The following is a 10,696-nucleotide window of genomic DNA, read 5'->3' as shown; positions in this document are numbered from 1 at the left end:
TACTAATTTATAGCCAGTATTTTACAATAATAATAATAATAATAATAATAATAATGATTTATCATTGCATAAAATAAATCATTATAATAATAAAATATTAATAATAAATTATATATTAATATATATTATTGCTTTAAAATGAAATAGGCCAAGAAGTTATACAGGGTCACACTATATTATCATATTTTAAATCCATCACTTGGAGAAAACTGCTATTTCTATCCTTCAGCTGCGGCCAGTGAAGTGCAAATCTTATGGTGAGCGTTGCCTTCAGTAGCACATCCGATCCTCGGACAATAATAGACCTCATAGTAGTCTGCAACCAGCCGCGCTGCTAATATTAGATCAGACAGTTGTTTGGGTTTCTCCCCCGGGTCAAACTTTTAAATACAATCAAACCTGTTTCCGAGGAAGGCATCAGACGGAGGAGAACAGGGGTGTTGCATTTCACTGAATGAAGCTCACACACAGACAGGTCTCCACTCACACGGACGCACACACACACGGTACCCCTTCAGGAAGTCCTTGCGCGACCTCTTCAGCGGAATCCTGGTCACAGCTCTCATGCGTAAAGAGCGCAGCGAGAACCAGACATCGGGGAGTTTATTATCTGGGTGTTTAACCAGCAGTCAGGTAGAGGACAGTGTGATCATACTCCATGTCAGCACTGCAAGATGTCAAGTGTCTCTCTCTCTCTCTCTCTTTTTTTTATTAGGAAATATTCACACAAACCCAACAAAAACACTGTCCAGATTCCATTCTTTTACAAACGTTTAGTAGTGTTGCATTTTTCAATTATTTTTTGTTTCATTCAATTATATTTACCACTAATTTTATTTGCTCTTCTTCTTAATAGGTGTGCACAGATTTCAGTCAGTTCTTCTAGTTCTGAACCCTGCTATTTAGGGTGGGCTTAAAACTTTCCTTTTTGATAAAGCTTATAGTTAGAGAGGCTCAGGTTATCCTGAGCTATCTCTATAGTTATGCTGCTATAGGCTTAGACTGCTGGAGGACATAGGGACCCCCTTTTCCATCATTCTGCTTCTTTCTATCAGTCTTCTCCCACTCTGGAGGATCTTTTAGTACAATCTCCAATGTTATGCTCTCTCTGCTTTTTCTCATAGTAGCTACATCTGGTCTGTCCCCTTTTGGCTGTGACACCATCCTGGAGAGAAATATCAGCTGTGCTGCTGCCATCAACACCTTTGTTTATAGATGTTGGAGATCGGCCTGTTTTTAGGTGTGGTCCTGTTTCTCTGACTGTGACTGGCTGGATGTGCTCTCTTCATCCTCCAACATGGGAGCTGGCTCGGAACTTGTCTGCCTGCCTGTGCGTTTCCTGGACAGAGCTGGTTTACAGCTGCCTTTTCTATCTCTGCTTCTGTCTCCTTGAACCTCAGTCGGCCTCGGTAGATGGCCGCTCACACTGAGTCTGTTTCTGCTGGAGGTTTCTTCCTGTAAAAAGGGAGTTTTTCCTCTCGACTGTCGCTACAAGCATGCTTAGTGTGAGGGATTGCATTTGAGTTAACAAGTCGATGTGAGCAACTGGTTTTCCTTAGATAGAAAACTTTGAATCAATTTGACTGGATGATCTGGTTGAATTGTAAAGAGCCTTGAGATGTCATGTATTGTGAACTGGCGCTATATAAATAAAGGGAGCTTAGTGGAGCAGTGGGTAGCACTGCCGCCTTGCAGCAAGAAGGCCCGGCCCAGTATTAGGGTCTTTCTGCAGCTTGCATGTTCTTCCTGAGCATACGTAGGTTCTCTCCGGGTACTCTGGCTTCCTCCAACAGTCCAAACTGACTGTTAGGTTAATTGGTTTCTCTGTTTGTCTCTGTGTTTCCCTGCAATGGAGTGGCGACCTGTCCAGGGTGTACCTGACCAGCACCCCTCACATCCCTACTTGGGATAAGAGTGACAGAAAATGGATGGATGGATGAATAAATAAACTGAATTGAATTGAAATCTGGTTCAAACTCATACTGTGACTTTTAAAAGTAAATATGAGTGTCTTACATGATCCCTTTGCTATCTAACACAATCATGTTAAATAATGGAAAATAAAGAAAAGAAAAAGTGTTACAAGGCGATTCAATCAACTGGATGGTTACATTAAACCATGCAGTAAAATGTGCAGAACGAATGGATAAATACTGAATAAAAGCACTTTTAACTGGAAATGTTTTGACAACCCCAGAACAAGCTGATTCTAGAGCAGATCATGCATGGCAAATAGACTTCATTGTTGGGAGCAGAGTAGGCTGTAGGCTAGTCAGCAAAGATGTGTAACTGGTAACATTTACTTGTTTATATGTAGTTTTACTGTCTCATACATTTTACATTTACCTTATTAACATATTAGTGGATTATTATTATCACCCTTAATTGAGTAAACTGTTTGGCTACTCTTTTCAGAGTAAATAACCCTAACAGACCAACAAGCTTATTTAAAACAATAGTTCTCCAGGCAATGACCAACAATTAATGTCTATGCCAAAATTATAATTCCTTTTCGTATATAAGCTTACTTTATATCAGGTGTTAAATTTGGAGGTTGAGCTTATGCACAGTAAGTGGTAAATAGTCACTGGAAGTACTCGGCTTATAAGCTTCATGTAAAAAAAAAATTGGTTTAGAAAATTTCGTCTTCTGCCAGGGGTTCATATCTTTAAATTGCTTTAATTATGAGTTTCATTTATTTAATTAGACTTTAAAATACCAGAATTTTGACTGTTCTTAGTGAATAATCCTTAAAATACAGATGTCATGAGTTACTCAGCACCTGAGTAACCTTTTTTACCAAATACTTTTTTTTTACTCTTGGATTCTCCTTCTGATGAGTTAGCAGTGCTACTCTTACTTGCGTCAAATTTTTGGATACTCTACCTACCTCTGCTGGTCAGAAAGGTGTACATCTAACAGGTAGGATGGTTTTGGGATATTTTGTGCTTTGAATGCAATAAGAAAAATTTGGTAATAAATTTAAAGAGTATCAAGGGTAGGGAAAGAAATAAGAAGAGAAATGTGATGCTTTTCACGGGTCAGAACCCCTTAGTGCACTATCCTGGATGAACATGAATTCAATAACCAAAACTCAAATGCAACAGAAAAGTCTGCATGCCACATTTAATGGGAGATGCGCAACATTTTTAAGTGATTTTACAGGTGAAAGGCGGACCGATTTAAAGAAAGGTCTTTGTCAAGAGTGTCCCCCAAGAATCTGGCACTGCTATCAAAAATGTTAAGGCTGCCTAACTTTAATTTAGTGGACTTGCACTTGGATTTATTGTGGGTGATACCACTGAGGCTTACAGCAACAGGATTAGCTTAAATCTAAATTATTACAAGTTATTTGAAGCTTGTTTTTCTTTCATGTCATGTCCCTCTAAAAGCCTGTTTGTCACATTTTTCCCATTCCCCGACTACAGATTATTGAATCTTTACTGGTTTTAGCAGATGTATTGAACATTCAGATATGGTAAAACTACTACAGTGATTGGTGATTCAGTTTCCACTCCTTTCAATGGTGCAGGTGACCACATAATCTCTGTATAACTGATCCTTTCTGTTTGCCCACAAGAAGCCAATGTTTAATGTTTTGCTTTGACCATCAATCAAATGTGAAGAAAATTCAGTTGTTATGAAAGATTTACAACAGCACTGAGAGGATAACAGCTTTAAATTTAGTAGTTCAATAGTTCATCAGAACTTTTAACCTTCATCAGTGGTAGCGTTCTGGTTTGGGTTTCTTCTTGTTAAAGAGGAGTTTGTCTTTCCACCTTTCCTGCAAAGTCAACACCACAATGCAAGAGCCTATCCACTCCCTGGATATGGTCATCTTGAAAGGAAAATGCTGCAGGCCAACGACTCAATGCAATCTAATGGGTTTTACTGCAACAGAAATTTTTTTTAACAAATCTGCACAATAAACTAAAATTAACTACACTGTTTTAACTTGAACAGTTTGGAATTTATGCACTTGGACTCTTAGACTGAACTGACTTGGAAATACATAACCCATTTCAACCCATAAGGCCATTTCTCGTGTTCATTATCAGAATCTCTAAAAGAATTAGAGATTTTGATTATCTCTAAAAATCTTTTGATGAACAAAAACTGATAGTCCTTTTTAAGGCATTTTGACATGTTTTTATCTATATTTGCTTCATGAAAGGGTTTTAAGTTTAAATGTGTGAATCTAGGTCCAGAAGTGTTGCACATATTTCATGCAAAGTGAGGGGCTCTTCACATTAATTTCAATATCAAGTAAAGAAGAACACTTGATTGCTCTCCAGGATTTTACTAATACCTTTAACCACAAGCACATAAGCAAGACTACTGTTGGGAATTATCTTGTTGAGGCACAGAGAGAGCTTATTTGATCAGCGTAGCTGTGGGAAGTAACTTTATTTCCTGCTGATTTACTTGAATGGAATCATGGAAATAGAGAATAGCACTTGGCCTAGAGATTAAAACCTAGAGGAGCATAATCACTGACTCAGCTGAATTTGGTTGATCCTTAATAGTGGTAAAACATAGCATCATAAACAACTATGAAGAAAATGTGTTTATTGTAAAAAGAAAAGCCCAGATATTTACATTAATATTCCCTGTTGACGAAGACCCATTTATCCTTTATCCTGATTTTTACAGGTGGACCTTTTCTACAGACGGACACAATATTAATTTATGCCTGTTTAGAGGAGCACAGGAGAAACTAAGAAGCAATACTAATGCTTAATGACATATTGATATAAAAGGTTGTAGCAGTAATAGAAATCTAAAAAAACAAAAAACCCAACCCAACACATATTTTGGCTGCTGTTTGCTATACTTATTGGCTGCATTTGCTTCTAGGTGGACTTACTGGATCATTGTTGTGATGCTTAAGACACGTCTGCTTCACGTTACAGAGGTATGGTTGGGAAATATATATGCTTAATCTGTAGTTGGGCTTATACTCCATTCCTACTGATAAATGAATTAGCTTAATTTCCCATAAGTTCTTTACATTTGGACATGACATTTTTCTTGTTCCTTCGTTAACAAAGAAGGATGCAGTTTAGCCCCTCTGACCTCCTGCGTGAGACTCTAAGGCCATGGTTGTACCTCAGGAAGATTATCTAGAGATCAAATCAAGTGTTGTGGACTTTATTAAAATCAGTTGGATAGACCTGAGCTCAAATTTTAAATATTTGTCATGTGATGGAATTTAAAACCATTACAATGAGTTTAAAAGTCCTATAAAACTATAAAAGTTGTTTTTCCCCAATGGTCTGAAACTTGTTTCGCAGTAACAGTCCTCTGAACCCAGCATTGTATAACTAAGCCAGACTAACCAATTTTGAGTAAAAGTCATTTTAACCAGGAAAGCTTTATAAAAGTTTGAATTTCTTAACCTTGATGAAATTTTTGTTCACTCACACAAATGACTCATGATATTAAAATCTTTGTAATATTGAAGGAGTGGCGACCTGTCCAGGTTGTACCCAGACTTTTGACTGTTCTTAGTGAATAATCCTAAAAATACAATGTCATGAGTTACTCAGCACCTGAGTAACCGTTTTTACCAAATTCTTTTTTTTTACTCTTGGATTTTCCTTCTGATGATTTAGCAGTGCTACTCTTACTTGTGTCAAATTTTTGGATACTCTACCTACCTCTGCTGGTCAGAAAGGTGTACATCTAACAGGTAGGATGGTTTTGGGATAATTTGTGCGTTGAATGCAATAAGAAAAATTTGGTAATAAATTTAAAGAGTATCAAGGGTAGGCAAAGAAATAAGAAGAGAAATGTGATGCTTTTCACGGGTCAGAACCCCTTAGTGCACTATCCAGGATGAACATGAATTCAATATCCAAAGCTCAAATGCAACAGAATAGTCTGCATGCCACATTTAATGGAAGATGCACAACATTTTTAAGTGATTTTACAGGTGAAAGGCGGACCGTTTTAAAGAAAGGTCTTTGTCAAGAGTGTCCCCCAAGAATCTGGCACTGCTATCAAAAATGTTAAGGCTGCCTAACTTAGATTTAGTGGACTTGCACTTGGATTTATTGTGGGTGATACCACTGAGGCTTACAGCAACAGGATTAGCTTAAATCTAAATTATTACAAGTTATTTGAAGCTTGTTTTTCTTTTATGTCATGTCCCTCTAAAAGCCTTTTTGTCACCTTTTTCCCATTCCCCGACTACAGATTTTTGAATCTTTACTGGTTTTAGCAGATGTATTGAACATTCAGATATGGTAAAACTACTACTGTGATTGGTGATTCAGTTTCCACTCCTTTCAATGGTGCAGGTGACCACATAATCTCTGTATAACTGATCCTTTCTGTTTGCCTACAAGAAGCCAATGTTTAATGTTTTGCTTTGACCATCAATCAAATGTGAAGAAAATTAAGTTGTTAAGAAAGATTTACAACAACACTGAGAGGATAACAGCTTTTAAATTTAGTAGTTCAATAGTTCATCAGAACTTTTAACCTTCATCAGTGGTAGCGTTCTGGTTTGGGTTTCTTCTTGTTAAAGAGGAGTTTGTCTTTCCACCTTTCCTGCAAAGTCAACACCACAATGCAAGAGCCTATCCACTCCCTGGATATGGTCATCTTGAAAGGAAAATGCTGCAGGCCAACGACTCAATGCAATCTAATGGGTTTTACTGCAAAATAAATTTTTTTTTAACAAATCTGCACAATAAACTAAAATTAACTACACTGTTTTAACTTGAACAGTTTGGAATTTATGCACTTGGACTCTTAGACTGAACTGACTTGGAAATACATAACCCATTTCAACCCATAAGGCCATTTCTCGTGTTCATTATCAGAATCTCTAAAAGAATTAGAGATTTTGGTTATCTCTAAAAATCTTTTGATGAACAAAAACTGATAGTCCTTTTTAAGGCATTTTGACATGTTTTTATCTATATTTGCTTCATGAAAGGGTTTTAAGTTTAAATGTGTGAATCTAGGTCCAGAAGTGTTGCACATATTTCATGCAAAGTGAGGGGCTCTTCACATTAATTTCAATATCAAGTAAAGAAGAACACTTGATTGCTCTCCAGGATTTTACTAATACCTTTAACCACAAGCACATAAGCAAGACTACTGTTGGGAATTATCTTGTTGAGGCACAGAGAGAGCTTATTTGATCAGCGTAGCTGTGGGAAGTAACTTTATTTCCTGCTGATTTACTTGAATGGAATCATGGAAATAGAGAATAGCACTTGGCCTAGAGATTAAAACCTAGAGGAGCATAATCACTGACTCAGCTGAATTTGGTTGATCCTTAATAGTGGTAAAACATAGCATCATAAACAACTATGAAGAAAATGTGTTTATTGTAAAAAGAAAAGCCCAGATATTTACATTAATATTCCCTGTTGACGAAGACCCATTTATCCTTTATCCTGATTTTTACAGGTGGACCTTTTCTACAGACGGACACAATATTAATTTATGCCTGTTTAGAGGAGCACAGGAGAAACTAAGAAGCAATACTAATGCTTAATGACATATTGATATAAAAGGTTGTAGCAGTAATAGAAATCTAAAAAAACAAAAAACCCAACCCAACACATATTTTGGCTGCTGTTTGCTATACTTATTGGCTGCATTTGCTTCTAGGTGGACTTACTGGATCATTGTTGTGATGCTTAAGACACGTCTGCTTCACGTTACAGAGGTATGGTTGGGAAATATATATGCTTAATCTGAAGTTGGGCTTATACTCCATTCCTACTGATAAATGAATTAGCTTAATTTCCCATCAGTTCTTTACATTTGGACATGACATTTTTCTTGTTCCTTCGTTAACAAAGAAGGATGCAGTTTAGCCCCTCTGACCTCCTGCGTGAGACTCTAAGGCCATGGTTGTACCTCAGGAAAATTATCAAAAGATCAAATCAAGTGTTGTGGACTTTATTAAAATCAGTTGGATAGACCTGAGCTCAAATTTTAAATATTTGTCATGTGATGGAATTTAAAACCATTACAATGAGTTTAAAAGTCCTATAAAACTATAAAAGTTGTTTTTTCCCCAATGGTCTGAAACTTGTTTCGCAGTAACAGTCCTCTGAACCCAGCATTGTTACTAAGCCAGACTAACCAATTTTGAGTAAAAGTCATTTTAACCAGAAAAGCTTTATAAAAGTTTGAATTTCTTAACCTTGATAAAATTTTTGTTCACTCACACAAATGACTCATGATATTAAAGTCTTTGTAATATTGAAGGTTTTTAAATGCTTTCTAATGTCCTTACACATCTTTACCCTGTCATAAACGGAGTAGCATATAACAAATGTAATGGCTATTTTTTTTTAGCCCCACATTAAAAGGCAATTCCCAAAACTTGCAGATTGTATAGTTAATTTATGCCCCATGATTATCTAGCGGCCCTTTAAGCACCTTCTGGAACTGCCTCAGTGAAATTTGGCTTTTGAACAGAAATCATGAAAAACATATAAGCAAATGGAAGATCAAAGTTACCTGAGCATAAATCAAGTTGTAACTGCACTGAAAGTTAGGCGCTCCTAGTCCTAGTCTAATACCACCTACTGTTAATTTTCCACAAAAAAAAACAACTAAATATTTAAAGTTGTATGGTTGCAATCCATTGCAAACTTGTAGGGGATCCATTGAGGGGTGCTGCACTTCTCTGGTCTTGGCTGAAACTTTTTTTCTTCATCTCTATCTTAAAGCCACGTGTTTGACTCACTGTTCCTCAGTTCTCAGACATAATGTATGATACGCCATGTTAAATGTGAGGCAAGAAAAACGACTGTCAAACCCTAAAACAGCTGATAACTGCATATTTAAATATATGACATGAAAGGATGAACTTCATAACAGATCTGGAAATCCGCCGTTCCATTATTGCGTTTACATTTCGACAGTCTTTTCCAGCGGTGACAAGTTCCTAATGTGTTCCTAAAAAAAGAGGGGTATAGATCCTCTTAACCAACTACTTTTGATGGAAAAGAGTACTGGCTCTACACTCAACTTCCTCTGGGGGAATCAACCACCTCCTTACTCTGTTCCCTGTGGAGGGGAGTCATGTCTCATTACTGAGCTTTGCAAGTTTGCTTAGATCTTTATTAAGGATGACTGACAAAAGAAGTGTCAACATTACTGAAGATGAAGTCCAGATCTGCCCAGCCATCCTGTTTCACCCCATTTTTGGTCTGGTAAAAGACAGCAATATACTTAATCTCTTCTGCTTGTAGGAGAAATTCACATTAATCATCTGCAAAAAAGATGAAACCTATTGTGTTAACAATAAGTTAGTTCATTTCCTGAAAGCAATCTTTATCTTAGAAGCCTTAGAGTAAGAAAAATGTGGATTAACTTTGGGAAAGTACAAATGAAGGTCAACGTAAAAGAAAATCATGGAATAACATCTCTGATTTACATTTATACTGCAGCAATTCAGCAGCAATCATTCCACTGTAGTGGGGGCCGTTTTCTTGGCCCCATAGCTGCCAGTCATGTGAAGAAAACCCCAGAAGGATGAACTCGCCAAAGTGCTCAAAAACATTTGCTGTATCTCATTTCATCAAGTATTTCCTCATCGCTCCCTGTACACCTATACATAGAAGCTAACAGCTGTTTCACAACACTGCACCGTGTGAGTAATTGTGAAACATTGCAGCTTAGCAGTTTATCAAACTCTGCATACCCCCTCTGATGAGGAGACACTCCAAACCCAAGCTCCTACAGAAATATGCTATTTATTAGAGACAAATGGCATATTCCATTTGCCTAGGTCCAAAGAAATTAATGGTAAAGACTGCTGGTTGCGGGTGCTGACTTTATGAGAAGGAAAACAGTCAGAAACACATTCCAGGCGTGTCAAGGGAGAGAATAACCCTTACAGTAGGAGAACATGGTAATCAATTTTAAAGAAATTGTTAGTTTAAGATAGAAATGTCAACACGGTGTTCCTAGAAGACACACGGCTTCTAAAGAGGATATTCCAATGATAAACAGCAGAGGCATAAATTACACTGGAGAAAAATGGCAATATATTATTTAAAAAGTGTATAAAGTTACATGGATCAGTGGTTTCTTAAGTGAAACTACTGCCTGTTTTTTGCTGCCACCTTGTTTCAAAACCCTGCAAATACAAATACAAGCATACATATAGTATACATACACTATATTGCCAAAAGTATTTGCTCACCTGCCTTGACTCACATATGAGCTTAAGTGACATCCCGTTCCTAATCCATAGGGTTCAATATGACGTCGGTCCACCCTTTGCAGCTAGAACAGCTTCAACTCTTCTGGGAAGGCTGTCGACAAGGTTTAGGAGTGTGTTTATGGGAATTTTTGACCATTCTTCCAGAAGCGCATTTGTGAGGTCGCACACTGATGTTGGACGAGAAGGCCTGGCTCTCAGTCTCCGCTCTAATTCATCCCAAAGGTGTTCTATCGGGTTGAGGTCAGGACTCTGTGCAGGCCAGTCAAGTTCATCCACACCAGACTCTGTCATCCATGTCTTTATGGACCTTGCTTTGTGCACTGGTGCACAGTCATGTTGGAAGAGGAAGGGGCCAGCTCCAAACTGTTCCCACAAAGTTGGGAGCATGGAATTGTCCAAAATGTCTTGGTATGCTGAAGCATTCAGAGTTCCTTTCACTGGAACTAAGGGGCCAAGCCCAGCTCCTGAAAAACAACCCCACACCATAATCCC

This window comes from Cyprinodon tularosa, unplaced genomic scaffold, assembly GCF_016077235.1.
Source record: "Cyprinodon tularosa strain WSP-4 unplaced genomic scaffold, ASM1607723v1 ctg130, whole genome shotgun sequence".
NCBI classification, from domain to species: Eukaryota; Metazoa; Chordata; class Actinopteri; order Cyprinodontiformes; family Cyprinodontidae; genus Cyprinodon; species Cyprinodon tularosa.
Note: the sequence above shows the minus strand (reverse complement) of the source record.